Raw genomic sequence first — 18,688 nt, 5'->3', positions numbered from 1 at the left:
CTCTTGGGTAGCTAAGTGTAAAAGTAGGACAAAACTTGGCTAGGCTAAGGAAGGTCATGCTTGATGATGGAATGCATAATAAGCATATGAATGAGACCATGCCATCTAATGAGGTATGGTGATGAAGTAATATTGTGAGTGAAGTTAGCAAAATGAAATTTGCTAAATCTTAGCCCTTCATCACCAATAGTGGGCCAAGTGGCACAAGGAGGGTTCATGCTAGATTTTGAGCGGTAATATAAGCAAGAAGGTCGAGTTCATTGGGTCGGTTTGGACAAACTACTTAGGCTATTTGTGTAATTCCAGTGGCCTTAACTATTAATTTTAAAGCTTGGTTTATATTTAGGCTTGGTTAAGGATTCAAGAATTTCACAAAGATTCAATTGCTTTTTTGTTCGACCTAATATCAAGGTAAGTAATCTTACTACTGGAACTGCCCACGGACCAGGCATTAGATGTATGCTAGCATGTTAAATGAAGGTTATAGCAGAATGACAACATGAAAGATTGATAGTATAACATGATTAAAGTATGTTCTGTTACGAGATCCAAATTATTTATTTATGCATATAGACACTTGAATGCTAGTATGAGATGGTATGTACTTCCATGGTTGTATTTGATCTGATGATGTTGAGGTATACATGTATGTTGTAGAACCATGATGTTGAGGTATATGTGTATGTTGTAGAGCCATGATGTTGAAGTTTATATGTATGTCATAGATTCGTATAGTGATGATTATGATGTTGAGATTATGCAAATGTTCTTACTGATTAGTTAGATGCCCATTAGATTTTATGTTTCCTTCGGGATTCACCAGTTTGTATTTCCTTCGGGATTCACTAGTTTGTGTTTCCTTCGGGATTCACCAGTTTGTGTCTCCTTCGGGATTCACCAGTTTGTGTCTCCTTCGGGATTCACCAGTTTGTGTCTCCTTCGGGATTCATCAGAGATAGTGGACATACTTAACTACAGTAGGATAGGACTCAGTCTCCTTCTTGTTTCATGTGCATATGTGTCCCATAAGGATTAAAGCAGTTTATATGTTTCACCAGAGGTGGGTATCTAGAGGACATAGATGCTCAGCCTAACCCCAGTAGTGGGGTTACTTACTGAGTATTTTATACTCATTCTTTCTCATGTTGTTGTTTCAGGTAAGGGTAGAGATGCACCGACGATGGACAAGCGAAATTCGTGATCGAGCCACAGGAACTAGTTTTTACGCTTCCGCATCATGAGATTTAGAGTCTTTCATGTTTCTCTTAATTTTTAGTTTTGATGTTTAAAACTTACTTTTAAGAATCGTTTTTCAGATTTATTTATTATCCTTTATGATTTATGGGTACCCTACTATTGATTTTGTATTTGAATTTAATGAAAGTCTTTTGAAATTTTCTTATTTAATTAGCATTTATTTCATCATAACCGAGTGTCGTTTTGAGTTCCATGCATGCATGTATTTAGTAACGTCCTAACTTAAGTCCTAGGGGGTCGAGTCGTTACAATCTTACATGAGATTTAATTAACATTTAATATACAATTGGTTACTTATATCGATTAATCAATAGTATGACCATTGAGTTTGAAAATTAAAACTCATGATAATAAGACGTTGATATATAAAGTTTAAGATTTGATCTTTTACAGGAGAGACTACCTCATACAGGGTTTAGAGAAATCCATGTTTTATCTTCAATGATGTAATTTGGACAAGGCAATAATATTGCTTATGAAGTAATTATTTGTATATTCTTGATATATCCCTAAATATTTGAAAGCAACTTCAGATATAAATTAGTATATCCACTTTATGAGATAATGTGGTGCAATGACTAAGTTTGAGGATAGTAGTAAATACCAAGTAATAGGAATAAAACAGAATGAGAGAAACATCTTGGTGGTGACCAGATGATATTTATGTTGGAGTTTATGTCCTAAATCTCATGTATCTTGTAGTTTGTAAAGAAAAATTACATATATAATAAAATAAAAGGTGTTTTATTGACATTTAGACTGCATTAATTTAATCCAATAAACTAAGATCCAAGGTTATTTGATGAAACTTAAACATGTGTGTGGAGACATACAGGTGAACCATATTTAAGTGATAACCTAAACTGTCTGTAGTATATGGATAAGGTTGGGTACTTTATCCTGGTGGCACTATGAATACAACCCACATTGTAAATGTTACAGTTGTTGTAAAGTGCTATAAATGATTTGATCCTGATCATTCATGTGGAGATATGCGAGTGAAGGTATTCTATATAAAGAATTTGTATAAGACCGGACCGCGAAATGAATAGTCTCTCTTTATAACATCATTGTTGGAAGAGACTTGACTATAGATGACTTGACTTTAATCTTGAGTAAGTTTTGAACTCCTGTTTATGAGGGCGATCCTTTGATTTGTATGGGTGAGAATGGCTAGAGTAGCCGACTCAACAAGCCTAATATTTGGGAGATTTTTTCGAGCAGGGAGTTAGGAACATAGCTACATAAAATAAAATTCACTTCTTCCCGTCTTTAAGAGAAGTAGATAAATTGCTCCCTTAATAGTTGATTTCAGGTCTTAAACATTGAGACCACAACCTCTCAGTGGCCCGAAAAGTGTTAGTTTATAGTTGGACTATAAACTGTTTGTTCATTAGGGGGTCGATGGTATTTAAGGAGTTAGATATAACTATAGGGGTAAAACGGTAATTTGACCCAGTTGTAGTTATGATTAATTTGTAAAAGGTTATATTCATGGATACAGAAATATATCTACAGTGCAAAGAGTGCAGCTATCGTTTTTTAGTGGAGTGGTCGGTAGTTAATGAAAATTTATTAATTAGATTAAAGGAGTTTAATCAATTAATCTCATATCATTGGAGCTTTTAATCAGTAGGTCCATAAGGTCTTCTTGTTAGCTTACTAAAGGATATTAACGAGGAATGATTTGAATTGTTCAAATCAAATGAGGGAATTTTATATTAATGAGATTAATATATGACAGTTAATTATATATATGATCTATAACCCAAATTATGTAAGAGTGATATATTTGAATAAGATTCAAATATTAGATACATATGAATTAGATTCATAAAGAGATGTATACATATAAATATGTGATATTTATATATTAATTAACTCCATATTAAATATGATTTAATATAGTTACTCAATTAATTAATTAATGGTTGATTAATTGATTAAGAAATAATGGAGATTGAAGGTTAGCATAAATATATGATATTTATGATGTTAATTAAATGTATATTAAATAGGATTTATTATTATTTAATCAATGTGTCAATTAACTAAATAAGGGTTATTTAATTAATTAGTACTAAAGGCATAAAAGGAAATTCTTGGAGAAGGGGTTAACCCTTCTCCGTATAAATACATCCTTATTCCCGTCTTTAGGATAAATAGATGAATTGCTCCCTTAAGAGTTGATTTCGGGTCTTGAACAATGAGGTTTCACCCTCTCACTAGCCTGATAGGGATTAGTAATAGTTGGACTATAAACTATTTGTTCATTAGAGAAATCAGTGGTACTTAAGGAGTCAGATGTAACTATAGGGATAAAACAGTAATTTGACTTAGTTGTAGTTACAAGTGATTTGTGAAAGGTCAACTTACTGTTGATTTATTATATCCATGGACACAAAAATATATTTATAGTGTGAAGAGTGTCACTGTAGGTCTTTAGTGGAGGGACCTACAATTAATAATGTTGGTAAGAATCAAGTAATCTTGCTAAGGGTAGAAATAAGAATCAAGTAATTTTGGATTAATTTGTAGGTCCACTAATCTAATCTTGCTAGTTGTAGGTCCATTAAGTCATCTTGCTAGCTCACTAAGGGTAGAAATAAGAATCAAGTAATTTTGGATTAATTTGAATTGTTCAATTAAATAAAGGAAATAATTGTATTAGATACAATTAATATAATGTATATAAATACATTATAATATAAAGTTAATTTTGGATGAGATTCAAAATTATACCTTATTATATAAGAGAGATAAATATTTGAATAAGATTCAAATATTATTTATATGAACAAGATTGATATAAAACTATAGGTTAAAATTAGTGTGATGAGATTCATACCAATTCTATAAGTTATATGAGAAAATAATGTATTTGAATAAAATTCAAAAATTAAATAATATGAATGAGATTCATATTAAACTATAATATTGAGAGAAAAAACATTTGAATATGATTTAAATATGACATTAATTAAATATATGATATTGAACTTATCGATATTAATTATTATGTGTTTAATTGAATTAAATTAAATAGGATTTAATTTAATATTAAATAATAATGTTAACTCCCTAGCAGTTAGCAAGGGAGTTAATGTGAAGATGAAGGGAGTTCTTGAAATTGACATATTTTTGAAAAATATTACATATTTTTCACTCAACTTCCTTTTTTTTGAAAAAAATCTCTCCCTCTCTCAGATTGACTTCCCTTACCAAAATCAAGGAGTCTACACATCCTTGATTCTTATTCTAGAAAATAGTAAGGAAGGTCCAATGATTGTATTTTGTTGTATGTTAAGTTCGAGGGAGAAGTCTGCACAGAGGAGCTTGTGGTTGTTCGTGAGTTGCAGAGAAGAATTACTTGAAGACAGTCTTTAAGGTTAGTTCTTTTAATCTATCTATCCTCTTTATGTTCATCCTGTATATTGTATATTTCTCTGTTTTTCCTTGATTTTCAAAACGAATTTCGAAAGCACACGCATTCATGTGTTTCTACTGAGGAATTCGATTCCTTCATTACGTACCATGATGTCGCGATCATGCACTTTTTCTGTGCATATGATAATTTTGTTTTTATCATATCTTCGTCGCTACAACCTCAATATAGCTAAATGACCACATGTTTTCATTCATGTTTTTATGTTCTTTGCAAAATATGCTCATAAATTGAGCAAAATGTTGAAGCATCTTTACTTTTAAATGACATTGAATTTTAGTTTTTTATTGTTCAAAGAGAAGAGCATTGGAAATAGAGAAGATGAAGTATTTAATATTGAGGATAAAAGTAGTATTTCACATGTCAAAAGGATCGATAGTAAATAAGTTTTTATTTTTTAGGTCATTTGTACCATTTTCCCAAGTTTATCACATCAGGTTTTTTGAATTAGAGAGCTAGTTTCACCTTCTTTACTTTAGAAAACTTTTTGGTTTCTGTTTTTTTTTTTTTTGGCCTCGACTTTCCCTTCGTAAATTTTTCCTATCATTTTCTAAGACTGGATTGTTGAAAGACTTATTCTACAAAAGGAAAAAAAGGAGTACAAAAATTTATCATAATCAAAGCATGTTCAATTATATGACATTCATTAAAGCGACATGTATTTAGTTGTACTTGTGGTGTAGGAAAGTTTCCAGTACTACGCAGGAGTATGTATGGTACACAAACTATTTTGTCGGAAAAAAATATATATATACTCTCGATTAAGGGGTTAAAAATTTCAATCTTCCATCTAATTGCATAATATTCAACTAAAAGTAAATAGGTAAAGAGCCCTTGAATAACCAATTGATTTTTTGTTTTTGTTTTTTTTTTTTTATAAATCGAATTTGTTTATATCTAATCGAGTTTTCTATTTTTTTCAATTTAAAAAATGTTTTTAAAACTGTTTAGGGATTTCCAAAAAAGAAAAAGAAAAAAAAAACTGGTTTTCAGAAATAGGTTTTCATTTTTAAAAGACTCGCCTTTTTCTATTTCATGCAAACGATGACTATTATTATTTACAAAGATGGGAAATGCTCCAACAATTAGAATATTTGCTTGAGTTTCCAACATGCTCGAGTTTGAGTTCTGTCTGTTGAAAATATTTGGTATCTGATGTCCTTGTTTATAGTATTTTATTCTCTCATACTCAACATTGTATATATTTGTATATATGTAAATTAATTGAGTTTTTAGTCTAAGTGAGAGTTTGTTGGGTTGTATGTCATAAACTCGCAGTTTGTAAAATTAAACATATTTGCAATAAAGTTGATATTAAGGTTTATTCAATAAAACTGTTATTGAATATATAAATTGTGCTTGTAAAGACTAAATTCAATAAACTAAAATCTGTGGCTATTACATGAATACTAGCTTGAACTTTATGTGGAGAGATAAGAATGGATCAAGTTCAAGTAAATAGCCAAAATAGTCTATAGTACATAAATAAGGTTGGGTATCTTATTCTGGTAACACTATCGGATGCGGCCCACTTTGTATTTAGTACCATTGATGTGATCCTGAATCATTCATGTAGAGACATGCAAGTGGGAGCGTCCTATGTAAAGAATTTGTATAAGATCGGACCAAGAAATAAGTCACTCTTATTTTATAACGTTGTTTACTATTTAAGACTGACTATTTCAAATTGATGACCTAGGTAACTCGACCTTAAATCCTAAGCTAACTATGAACTCTTGTTTATTCGGGAGATTATCCTTTGATTTTCATAGGTAGGGGTTGACTGGCTTGATGAGCCTAGGTATAAGACCGGGTAGATAGCTAAGGAACATAGAGTGCAAGATGAAATTCACTCCTACCCGCTTTTAGGGATAGTAGAGAGGTTGCTCTCTTAAATACTGATTCCAAGTCTTAAACAAGAGGCCCTACCCTCTCACTGGCTTTTAGGGATAGTAGAGAGGTTGACAAGATATTTGAAGAATCCACAACTTCTGTAACATCTATTGTCTTCACCGACTATCATAATACTCAAATTAGAGAACTATAATTTACTCCACCATAAAAAAGTAGACCACTTGGAATACCACCTCCTAAGATTTTCTTTTTTTCATCTCATGCTGATACACCTTGCTGATATTTATGGTGCAACTTCCACCTACTTCGCTCACCTGGCAGTCCTTCAGCCATCGAAACAACTTCCACCACATACCTTCTATAACTGCCAAGTCAATGTACGTGTACAAATTTGTGGAACCGCTAACATTAAATCCTCTATTATGATCAGGCGAATATACCATAAGGATGAATTATGTCTTCTTCAGAGGAAGTCACCATCTTCCCTGGCAAGAAAGACATCGTCAACATCCGATTCAATATCCTTTGACGAATCTGCTCTATTTTTCATGTGCCCAAACTATCTGCATTTCCAGCAACCTATCTTCTACTCAAAGATTCTCTTATTAAAACCTTTGTTGGAATCACTCTTGAATTGCATTCGACCACCATCATCGTTTACCTTGCACCTGCGAAACCGAAATTGTATCAACACATCCTTGACTTGTACTTGTCACAAGTCGAAGTTGATCCTTCCATCAAATTTCTCCATATCAAACTTTATTGAACTTATAAAGCTTGACATATCTGCTTCTCTTTCTAGCAAAACAACAAATAGTGAACAACCCACACTATTCACAATACCACAGTCTGTTTTAAGAATTCTTTTATGATGTGGAAGTTCAGAAAAACTTGCAACCACGGAGCATACTCAGACATTTAAAGCAAACACTCTAATACCACTTGTTCGAGAAAAACTCTCACTTCTACAGTAAGAATAAGCAAAAAAATTGCAGAGAAATTAAAAGAAATCAATAAAATTGGAAACACAAGAATTTACATGGAAAACTCCCAACTTGGAGAAAAAACCACGACCCATCAGAAAGAAATCCACTATGTGAAAATTAGTTACAATCAAACAGAACAATTCTCTCTCCCGATCACAACTACAATCTCAAAGCTTTTGACTATTTACACCATTTTCTCACTTTCAAACTAGATAATACTTAAAGGAAATTTAACCAGAGTTAGCATACTCAAGCTTAAAGTATTTCTAACAGGGATGACTTGAAAGTAGAAGCTTAGACTCCTTTTATAGGCTTGAAGCCTATCCTATCCTTTAATTTAACCGATGTAGGATAAACTGTGCTTCTAATATTTTACCAAAACCTAACATTGTCAAGTGTCATGCCAATAACTATTAAGCCAAGCAGACCACTTTAGCTTTTACAATTACCATAAAATTTTTGGGTTTTATGTCATAAAACTCGTGGTATGTAAACAATGGAACTTAGTCTAAAAATTCAATAAAAGTGTTATTGAATAGATTTATTGCTTGAATAGAAATCCAATAAAACTAAAAGTCTCTTGACTATTGGACGAGTACTTGAACTTTATGTATAGACATAAAAATGGATCAGGTTCGAAATAGTCAAAATGATCTATAGTATATGGATAAGGTTGGGTACCTTATTCTGGTAACATTATTGGATACGACCTACTCTGTAGTTGTTACAAGAAGTTGTAAAGTGCTACAAATGAAGTGATCATAATTCGTTCATGTTGGGACATGAGGAGTGGGGGTGTCCTTGTGCAAAAAGGTTTGTACAAAATCGGACCACGAAATTAGTCACTCTTACTTTATAACGTTGTTTACTGTTTAAGACTGACTATTTTAAAGGGATGACCTAGGTAACTTGACCTTAATTCTGAGATAACTATGAACTCTTGTTTATTCGGGATTACCTTAGATTTTCATAGGTGAAAGTTGGCCTAACGCATTGACTTAATAAGATTTCCATTTCAGGGGTAAGACCGGACAGATAGCTGGAGACATAGGGTGCAAGAGTGAATTCACTCCTACCCGCTTTTAGGGATAGTAGAGAGGTTGTTTCCTTAAGTGCTGATTATGGGTCTTGAACAAGGGATCCCGCCCTCTTATTAGCATGAGAAGGACTCGGTTTGTGATTGGATCACAAAACAATTGTTCATTAGAGGATCAGTGGGGACTTAAGAAATAAGAGGTTTCGGGAGTAAAATAGAGATTTGACCCAGCCGTCATTACGAACAACCCTGTTATATCGAGTGGACATAATATATCTACAATGAGGGAAGTTCAACTATGGGCTTTAGTAGAGTGACCCATTAGTTAACGAATGGGGGTTAGATCGATCTAATGAGTTTAGCCGATTAATTTCGGATCGTTGGAACCCATGATCTGTAGGTCCACGAGGTCCCCCTACTAGCTCGGAAATAGATTGGTTGTAGAGTAGCGTGATGTTAATTTGAAACGTTCAAATTCGAATCAAATGGAATTGGAGAAAATATATTTAAATATGATTTAAATATATGGAGATGACTTTTTGTAAAAATTAATTTAATATTGGATATTAAATTAATTAGAATTCTTTAAATTGTTTAAGTAATTAGTTATTAATTTTATTAGAAAATTAATTTGTAAAATTAATAGATTTTTATTTTAGAAATAAAATATGATTTTAAAATCAATTTTGGATTTTGGAAATAAAATTACACAAAAAAAAAAAAGAAGGAAAAATGGGTTTTTCCATCTTCATCTTCAACTAGCTCATTAGGAACCCTTCACCTTCAAGCTTCAATAACTCGAAGCATGAGCTGCATCCTATGCAGCAAATCTCTTTGCATTATATTCTACAATATATTGAAGAGATTGGAGTTAAGTTTAGATGATTGAACCGATTAAATTTTTCTGAAAATTTCGGTTGAAGAAGGCCGTGTTATTCATTTGGGTGTTGTAGTGAGCTTTCTCCAAATTCCCTCTGATTCCAGCTTATTTTGAGTCCCACAACTCAATTTAGAACACCAAGAGAATAGTAGGGAAGATCTTGTGGTGGTCTACACTTCAACGGTTCGACAAATGTATGTTCTTGAAATCCATTATACTCTGTTTAAGCATGTTTCTGCTTATACCAAAATTAATGAATTAGAGTGTTTATCGACCATGTTTGCTTCTGTTGCGTGCTAGTACTAGTCCAACACAAATCTCATTTGTCCTTTTATTTCTTTTCCATTTTATAATTACGATTTTCACTTTTTTTTTTTTTTATGTATATGAAATTGAATGGTAAATAATGTCGTTTTTTTTACCACTTTAATTCCACATCATTTTTTATTTTTATTTTAACAAGAATATCTTAACATTTTCTAAACAATATTAAAATTTAAAGTTAAGGAAACAACGTGACTTTGTTAGGTTCAAATTAATTATTTTAATTATTTCCTTATTCACCTATGATTTGCTCTTACAAAAACGAAACTATTTCCTACTAAATTGTCAATATTTTTATTTTTATTATTTTTCTTCATTTGATTTGTGATTAATCAAGACGTTTAAAATATTGATATTGTTTCACCAATATGAAATTTTTTAAAAAGTTAAAAAATAAAGATATAATTTTATAATTATTATATTAGAAGAAAAAAATATTGTACATATAGTTTGAATTTATTTTTTATAAAAAAATATAAAACTAAAAAAGTTATTAAAACTTATTTTGATCTTTTAAACACTGAAAACAAAATCACAATTATCAAACATGTTCTTTTTTTTCTTTCTAAAAATCAGAAAACCAAAAACAATTATCAAACGTATTTTTAGTTTTTTTTATTTTTAAAAAATAAAAAATCAGAGAAAATTAAAAAGATATTGTCCTTTTAAAAACTATTTAGGAAAATATTGTTGTTTTCAAACTATTTGTAAAAATATTGTTGTTTTTTTTAAAATAAGTCGAGGGTTGAAAATTCGACCAAGATAGGTCAAATTTTGAACCCTCGACCTTCCTTTCATTTGTACGTCGAACTTTGAACCTTCGATCTTGCCCTTCCTAACATTATTAATGAGTCTGTTTAATTATCATTCCGGAGACCTTCCTCTATCAAAAGATAGTATTTCTAAATTTTCATAAGGTTCCCCTGGATTTCCTTTCAAAGCTTGTTGAATAATTTTTACGGATTCTGTCATCTCAGCAAGTCCGACTAAATAACGAGCTAATGAATCTCCTTCTTTTTGTCAATGAACTTCCCAATCAAATTCGAGAGCGAGATTTTGAGAGCGAGAGCGAAATAGCGAAATTTTGATAGAGAGCGAGAATACCGTACAAATTTCCCTTTTTTTTTTCCTTTTTAATTATTACACATTCCACCTTCTTCTTTCTAATCTTTTCTCTTTTTTTTTTTTTAATTTTCCATTTTATAAAAACAATGTCTAAAAATATTTTATTATTTTATTTAAACTCTAAAAAGAATAAATTAAAAAAAATAATAACTCATAAAAATAAAAAAATGTAAATTAAATATCTCATTTATATAAAAATAATTACAAAAATCAATGTATCCCACAAGGCGGACGTCGTCGATTTCGAGCTGGTTGTCGTCGTCGACTTCGAACTTGAGGTTGCTTGGGTTCTTCTTGATGTTGCTCTGGTACCTCTGCAGGTGCTTCATAGTATAAATATTCATTATGCTCTCCACGACCCCGACCATGTCCATGCACGTATGAAGACGAAGGACCAGCCTCTGAGTCATAATGTCCCGAACCAAATGCTGGCATCATCATCATCGGACTAACATAATCAATTTGACTCTGCGTCTGCATCATAGGGGGCAACTCTTCCATATTATGTGCAACCTCATCAAACTCATCCCCTTCCCGAACAGGTCCTCTACGTGTAGGAGCTGGTGGAGGAACAATAGGTATATCGTACATATAAGGAATTTCCTCTATATAGCTTTGGTTGTCACTACATATAGCAAGAACCTAGTTCGGATCATTCGCAACCTCACAGAGTCTACTGTTGTTCGATCTCTGTGAATTATAAAACAATAGACAATATTTTAAATGAATTTAAATTAAAAAAATAGATAATATTCATTCATTTACCATATGACCCACAACTGCTCCTGGACGAGTGACATAGCGCCTTGTGATATTATTATACCAATGAATATATTCTGGAGTGACATATGTGTCAAACTGTTCAAGAGAAACCCACACTGCAATAAACCTTGCACAATAGTGCCATCGCACAACCAAATATGCAACTCTTTCGGACCAATCTCCAGTCCTTAGGTCAATATCATGCAGTACGGGTTCAGTATTACAAGGCGATGGGACATCCTGCTGAAAACCGAATTGTCTCATCACCCTGTCAGGAAGATACCACTCACCAATGTGAAAACATATGAGAGGACTCATCGTCCGCCATATGTTTTGACCATTCGTACAAAAATTAGGCAAAGTATGCACAATAATTTCATACGACTCCCAAATAACCTGAAACACAAAATATTATATTAGAGTATATTAAAGACAAATACAATAAAAATGTGAATAAAACAATCAATTAGGTTTAGTGTAATGTACTCGTTCAGGTTGAAGCAGATCAAACATGTAACTATACTGGTTGACTACATGTGTAGCTATCCTAGTCACACAAAATTTGTCTTTCCACATAAATTTTTAAATTGATAATTTAGAATTTAAATTAACTAGATCAGTGATATAAAAATTTAATTGAATTAAAACAACATATTGAGAACCTTAGGCTCGTCCAACTAACTAAACGTCATTAACATGATGTAGCCGTAGAGCCATTGTTGGAAATCGCTCCCAAGCCCATAGTTGCAAAAGTATGAAAGGCCCAGCTATCTCTCGAACCTCAGGCCTTGTTGCTTTGCATAGTTGTCTATATAACCATGCCAAGCATGCTCCACGAGGTTAGCTAACAGTGGCAGGAACATCAAGTGAACAAAACGACTTGATTAATCTGAAAACAGACTTCCACCCATCATTTGTAGTATATATGCTCGTGCATATCTTATGACGGTTTCCTCGTCTGCATCATCTGTGAGCTCACGAAATTGTGTTCCTAACCATATTAAACTTAACCTCGATCTTTTAATCTTGTCGGCAAGTGGGGTCGCACCGAGGTACACTTGACAAACTTCTAACTAGTCATCGTACATCACTCCGGTGACCGGCTCACCGTCAACAGGTAACCCCAACAACACTTCTATGTCTCGTAGAGTGATAGTGCACTCTCCAACAGACATATGAAATGTATGCATCTCGGACCTCAATCTTTCAACCAATGCTATGATCAGATGATTGAGGAGAGTAACATTCAGCATACGTTGACAATTTGTAGAGTGATAGTGTACACTTCTATGTCTTGTAGAGTGATAGTATACTGTTCATGTAACAAGTGGCAAGCATTCGACATTCCATGCTCGCATTTTATGGCCGTTTGCTCACGTTTTAACATGAACTACGAAGATTTTATTAAGGACTACTACAATTGTCAACGTATACTGAATGTTACTCTCCTCAATTTCAACCTGTATCGCATGAAGATTAATGGATCACACACCCTAATATGCCCGTCTTACATCCTAATCCATCGTTGTTGAGAAGACCTAGTAGACCGAAAAGTTCACGTTATCACAACGAGATGGATTAGATAGAACCAGCCACTCGACAACGATGTGGATTTTGTAACCAATTAGGACATAATCAAAGGAAGTGTCCTTCATTACTAAGACGGGCTCTAGATAGTTAGGGATTGAATAATAAATAATTTTTTTTTATTATATATTCATTTTATTGTATATTCAATTTTTTTATTATAATTTATTGTATATTCAATTTTTTTATAATAATCTACTGTATATTCTTTTTTTTTTGTAATCAATAAAATTTACATTATAATAATCTATATATTTCAATTTATAGTATAATAATCTAATACATTCAATTTATTGTCTAATGATTATTCAACTATAGTATAATAATTTATATAATTCAATTTGTTGTCTAATGATTATTCAATTATAGTATAATAATCTAATATATTCAATTTGTTGTCTAATGATTATTCAATTATAGTATAATAATCTAAATATATTCAATTTGTTGTCTAATGATTATTAAAGTATAGTATAATAATCTAATATATTCAATTTATTGTGCAATGATTATTCAATGATTATTCAATTATAGTATGATTATTAGCTCTTTTTTCTCTTTTTTTTTTATATATATTTCTATGGAAAGTTCAAATAAAGTGAAGACTCTCGCTCTCTCCTAAGATCTCGTTCTCTCAATCTCGCTCTCTCCTAAGATCTCGCTCTCTTAGTCTCATTCTCTCCTAAGATCTCGCTCTCTTAATCTCGCTTTCTCCTAAGATCTCGCTCTCTCTCACTCTCGCTCTCTCTTAAGATCTCGCTCTCTCTCAATATCTCGCTCTCTCTATTATTGTTGTTATTTTTCCATTAATGATTACTAGCTTTTATTTCTTCTGGAACAATCACAAACACTTTTTTGATTATGGATCTACTACCAGAAATTCAATGCGTAATCTTAGTATTCAATGTGTATTCCTGAATAATCTCATTTTTCAATTATTCAACCATTTCATTTTACCAAGTTCAATGTTAGTCAGATTAGTCCATATAAACTAAATCTCGCTCTCTCCAACATTCTCGCTTTGAATCTCGCTCTCTCCTAAAATCTCGCTTTGAATCTCGCTCTCTCCTACTATCTCGCTTTGAATCTTGCTCTCTCCTTAATCTGCTTCAGCCCACTTATCTCCTTAATCGCTTTGAAGTTTCGACATGTGTGGAACCTTCGACAACCTAATATACAAAATTTTGTTTGTAGACAAAGCTAATTCGGATTTGTCTTTCATTCCAAGGTATAACTTGTATCCATGCGCTTCATATTCGCCTGGAGTTCGCTCCCAGAAATATAGCCATCCACACCCCTTCACGTTAATCCCACAAGCCTCCACCTAATTCGAAATGATAACAAAATGCATAAGTTGTTAGAAGCAGCTCGAGTACACAAATATATATAGTATACCATCTCATTACTTTATTTCCTCTATGAAAGAAAAAGAAAAGTAATAAACCTGCAATCTCGAGGGTGGATGTGTGTCGAACTTCAACCTTCGACAACCTAAGCGAGATTCGCGAGATTTCCCTTGTAGAGAGTTGAAGTTTCGGCCTATGTATTGTTTCCAAGTTTTCTTTGTTCGTCGAGTTCTCAATGTTCGACCTCTATCCTCGAACTCCCAAAACAACAATATTTCTCTAATAAGTTTCAAAACAACAATATTTTTCTAATAAGTTTTGAAAACAACAATATTAATATTAAAGGTCTAAGTAACCAAACATATATAGTTTTTGTTTTTTCTTAGAAAACCTGAAGACCAAAAACAAATATTTATAAATAAAAAAATAAAAAACCAAATGATCATCAAACGGACCTAACATCTTAAGTATATGTTTGATTTTTTATTAAAAGAAAGCACTTTTAAGCTAGAGAATTACTAAAGTATATCTATCAAGTTATTTAAGTAAAATAAAGCATTATTAGAGTGATACTCATTTAATGAATTGACATGATTCTCTAGCTTCTCACCTTTAAGGTTAAAGGTTCATTCACAATCCCTCACCTCGTAATTGTTATTTAAAGGAAAAAAGTATAACAAAGAGCTTTGAAGTAAATTTCACAAAAAAAAAAAAAAAAAAAAAAAAAATGAAACAATAAATGTATACATATCTTCAAATACAACTTATGTACAAATAAGGAAAATAATTCCATTGAAAAAAAAAATAAAACTTGAACAACAATATGGGAGAAATAATGAAATGAAACAACCAAAATTAAAACAAATTTAATATAAGTTTACACATAGAAAAATCATATTTATCAAACATCTTCAAATAATCACATCCAAAAGTTGTCTATGAACTTTTATTATTTTATTTTATTTATAAGAAAAGATACAAATCTGGCCTATCAAAATTGAAGTGTTGAACCAACATTAGCATTTAAGTTAATGAGCAGAATGATATTTATTTTGAAAGAAAAGTGTAGAAGTTGGATGGGAGAGCACTAAATACAATGCTTTTAATTTTTGACCCATCTTCTTTAAGACCAAGAAGTTGGAAGGCTGGCAGTTGGAACTCTTAACAATTTGATTAACAATTAATTTATTTGGAAAGAAACATTGATGTGAGTCTATATTTCTTATATGCCAATCAAAGTTTTCATAACAATTTTTTATTAAGTTTATATATATATATAGTCACTATATTGTAAAAAATGTTTTCAAGATTTAAAGAAATTTTTTAGATGGCTAAATTGATAGGAGATTAGATTTGTTTATAAAACTGTAAAGACTAAGACAGTACGTATAAAAAATTGACATTCGAATATGATGGATTTTTTTAATATATAAATTTTAATGAGAGGGACTCAAGCGTTACAAGTTTTAAAATATATAAATAAATGATTATTTATTAAAGTTTATATACTAAATTGTTAGTCATTTAAAATTACATGAACTAAATCGTTACCAACCAAAGTTTAGGGACTAAATGATTATTCTTACGAAAGTTCAGAAACCAAAAATGTTTTTAACTGATTTTGTAAAAGTTCATAGGTTAAAAAGGTTTACTTTAATTGCAAAATCTTTATTCTTATGAGATTCAATATTTTGACAACCCGTGGAATAGGGGAATTGAACTTCTAATCCGAGATTGAAAGTACATGTTTTATGTCGTTGAACTATACTTATTTTGGTTATGCATGTGTATAATATTTTTTATTGCAATAAGAGATTGGAGGATTCGAATCACAAACCTTTTAATCACTAATATATGCATGTCAAGTTGAAAAGCATTTTAATTGTTAATACATCTGTATGCAAATTAAGCTTAACTAGTTTTAGCTCGACCTATAATTAGTTAAAAAGAAACAATATTGACAAAAAAAAAAAAATTAAACAATAATATTAACATTTAGAATCAATATTTATATTCTTTATATAGATATAGTGATATGAATGCGAACAGACAGGATCGTCCCTTAGCTTGTGCACTTGTCCTTCTCAATCATTATAAAACCTAATTATACATACAATTTTAGTTTCAAAGTTTCTCCTTAGTAAAATTTTAGCTTATAGTATAATTTTTATGATTCAAAATATTATATTTTTCAACCTTAAAATCCCGTTTGATAATCATTTTTGTCTCGTTTGGTAACTGTTTTATTTTTTGTTTTCGTTTTTAAAAATTAAGTCTATGGATACTACTTTCACCTCTAAATTTCTTCCTTTGTTATATATTTTTCACCGATGGTTTGAAAAACTAAGCCAAATTTTGAAAACTAAAAAAATAACTTTCAAAATGTTGTTTTTGGTTTTAGAATTTGACTAAAAATTCAACTATAGTACTTAGAAGAGATACAAATCATTGTAAGAAATGTGGGTGAAATAGGTTTAATTTTCAAAACAAAAAATCAAATAGTTACCAAGCAGGACCTTCGTTTTTTGTTTTTATTTTTGAAAATTAAGTCTATAGATAGTATTTTCATCTTAAAATTTTTCTTTTTGTTATCTACCTTTTACCAATGGTTTAAAAAACCAAGCCAAGTCTTTTTAAAATTTGGCTAAGAATTCAACATTTGTACTTATAAAATATGCAAATCATGGTAAGAAATGGGGGAAATAAACTTAGTTTTAAAAAACAAAAACAAAAACGAAAATGAAATGGTTACCAAATGGGACCTAAATTTTTTAATTTGATTTTAATTTAGTCTCTAAGTTTGAAAGTGCACAATTTTATCCTTGAGATTTGAGTTATATTTCAATTTGGTCTATGAATTTCAAGATTTACACTTTTAACCTCAATTTCTAAGTATTAAAAGAATTATAAATAATTAAGCTTCACTCTTTTTCATCAACATTAAAATTTCACTTCATATTTATTTTAAATTAAAATCTAGGGATCAAATTAAAATAAAACTAAAATCTAACATTTTTTAAATCTAAGGACTAAATTGAAACACATTTTAGATGAAACTAGATTCATGACCTAAAGCCTAAAAATATACTTTTCTATAATAATATTGATTAAATTAGAGAAAAATAAATTCTTAACCGAATTGGTCCTTGCATGTTTATTGCTTGTAGTCTACTTTCCAATGAAATGATAGAAACCGAAAAGACCAATAAACAACATGACACTAGCTAAGATAATATACCCAATAATTAGATCCACTGTTCATTTGAAATTCGAATAATGCAATATAATTTTCAATAAAAAGAAATGTCTGGCTCGAGTCGTATAATACGTTTTGGTCCTTAAATTTGGTGTCTAATTTTTATTTAGTGTTATAAAATATGGATGCATGAAGAAATAAATAGAAGTCGTCGATGGGTCTTGAATATGTGTTTTAGCGTATCTATTTTTATTCTTTATTTTAAATATGCATATTTTCTACGTCCATCGACACGTTTCTATACTTTTTAAATTTAAATGAAAGGAAAAACCCATCAGAAAGATGGTGGAAGTCTATCTAACTGTTGAGAACTCACTGAAAATAGCGTTGCATGGTCACCGGAGGAGCGGATGAACAGCAAGGCGGTGCATACGCCGGCTAACAAAGCTTCAATGGAGGTGGACTCCGCCTGGAAGCTTCATCGAAGGAGTTAATGGTGAAGATTGGTGAAGAAAAAGGAAGAGAGGAAGACGAAGATTAAGGCGGCGCGGCTGAACATTTCACGTTGAAGAAAGAGGAAGAAAGGAAGAATATAAAGAAAAGGGCAATTTTGGTACTTCCTTGAAGAAATAACTCGGGCCAAACAAGGCAAAAGTTCCAATTTTATTCTTTATTTGTTGCTTTTGATATTAAATTAGTTAATTTCGGACTTTCTATTTTTATTTTAGATTTAAATTAGGTTGAAATAAAGTAACAATTAGAATAAAATATATTAAATTGATACTTGTATGCTTGATGGATTAGAATAAAATATATTAAATGGATTACATTTAGTTTCTTTCTTTATGTTCAATTTTTATATATAAAGAAAATAAATAAATAAATATATA

The 18,688-nt window shown here is 31.0% G+C and overlaps 1 long non-coding RNA gene across 1 annotated transcript; it reads right to left on the bottom strand.

The window, feature by feature from the left end:
• Nucleotides 1-14,383: 14,383 nt before the first annotated feature.
• On the bottom strand, nucleotides 14,384-18,603 carry LOC120068179. The gene is made up of 3 exons (XR_005479120.1): nucleotides 18,175-18,603; nucleotides 14,701-14,859; nucleotides 14,384-14,580 (listed from the first exon to the last, which is right to left on the bottom strand). It is a non-coding gene; the product is annotated as an uncharacterized LOC120068179 (long non-coding RNA).
• Nucleotides 18,604-18,688: the final 85 nt, after the last annotated feature.

Source organism: Benincasa hispida, chromosome 12, assembly GCF_009727055.1.
Source record: "Benincasa hispida cultivar B227 chromosome 12, ASM972705v1, whole genome shotgun sequence".
Classification (NCBI taxonomy): Eukaryota; Viridiplantae; Streptophyta; class Magnoliopsida; order Cucurbitales; family Cucurbitaceae; genus Benincasa; species Benincasa hispida.
This window is presented reverse-complemented; position numbering and strand designations above follow the sequence as displayed.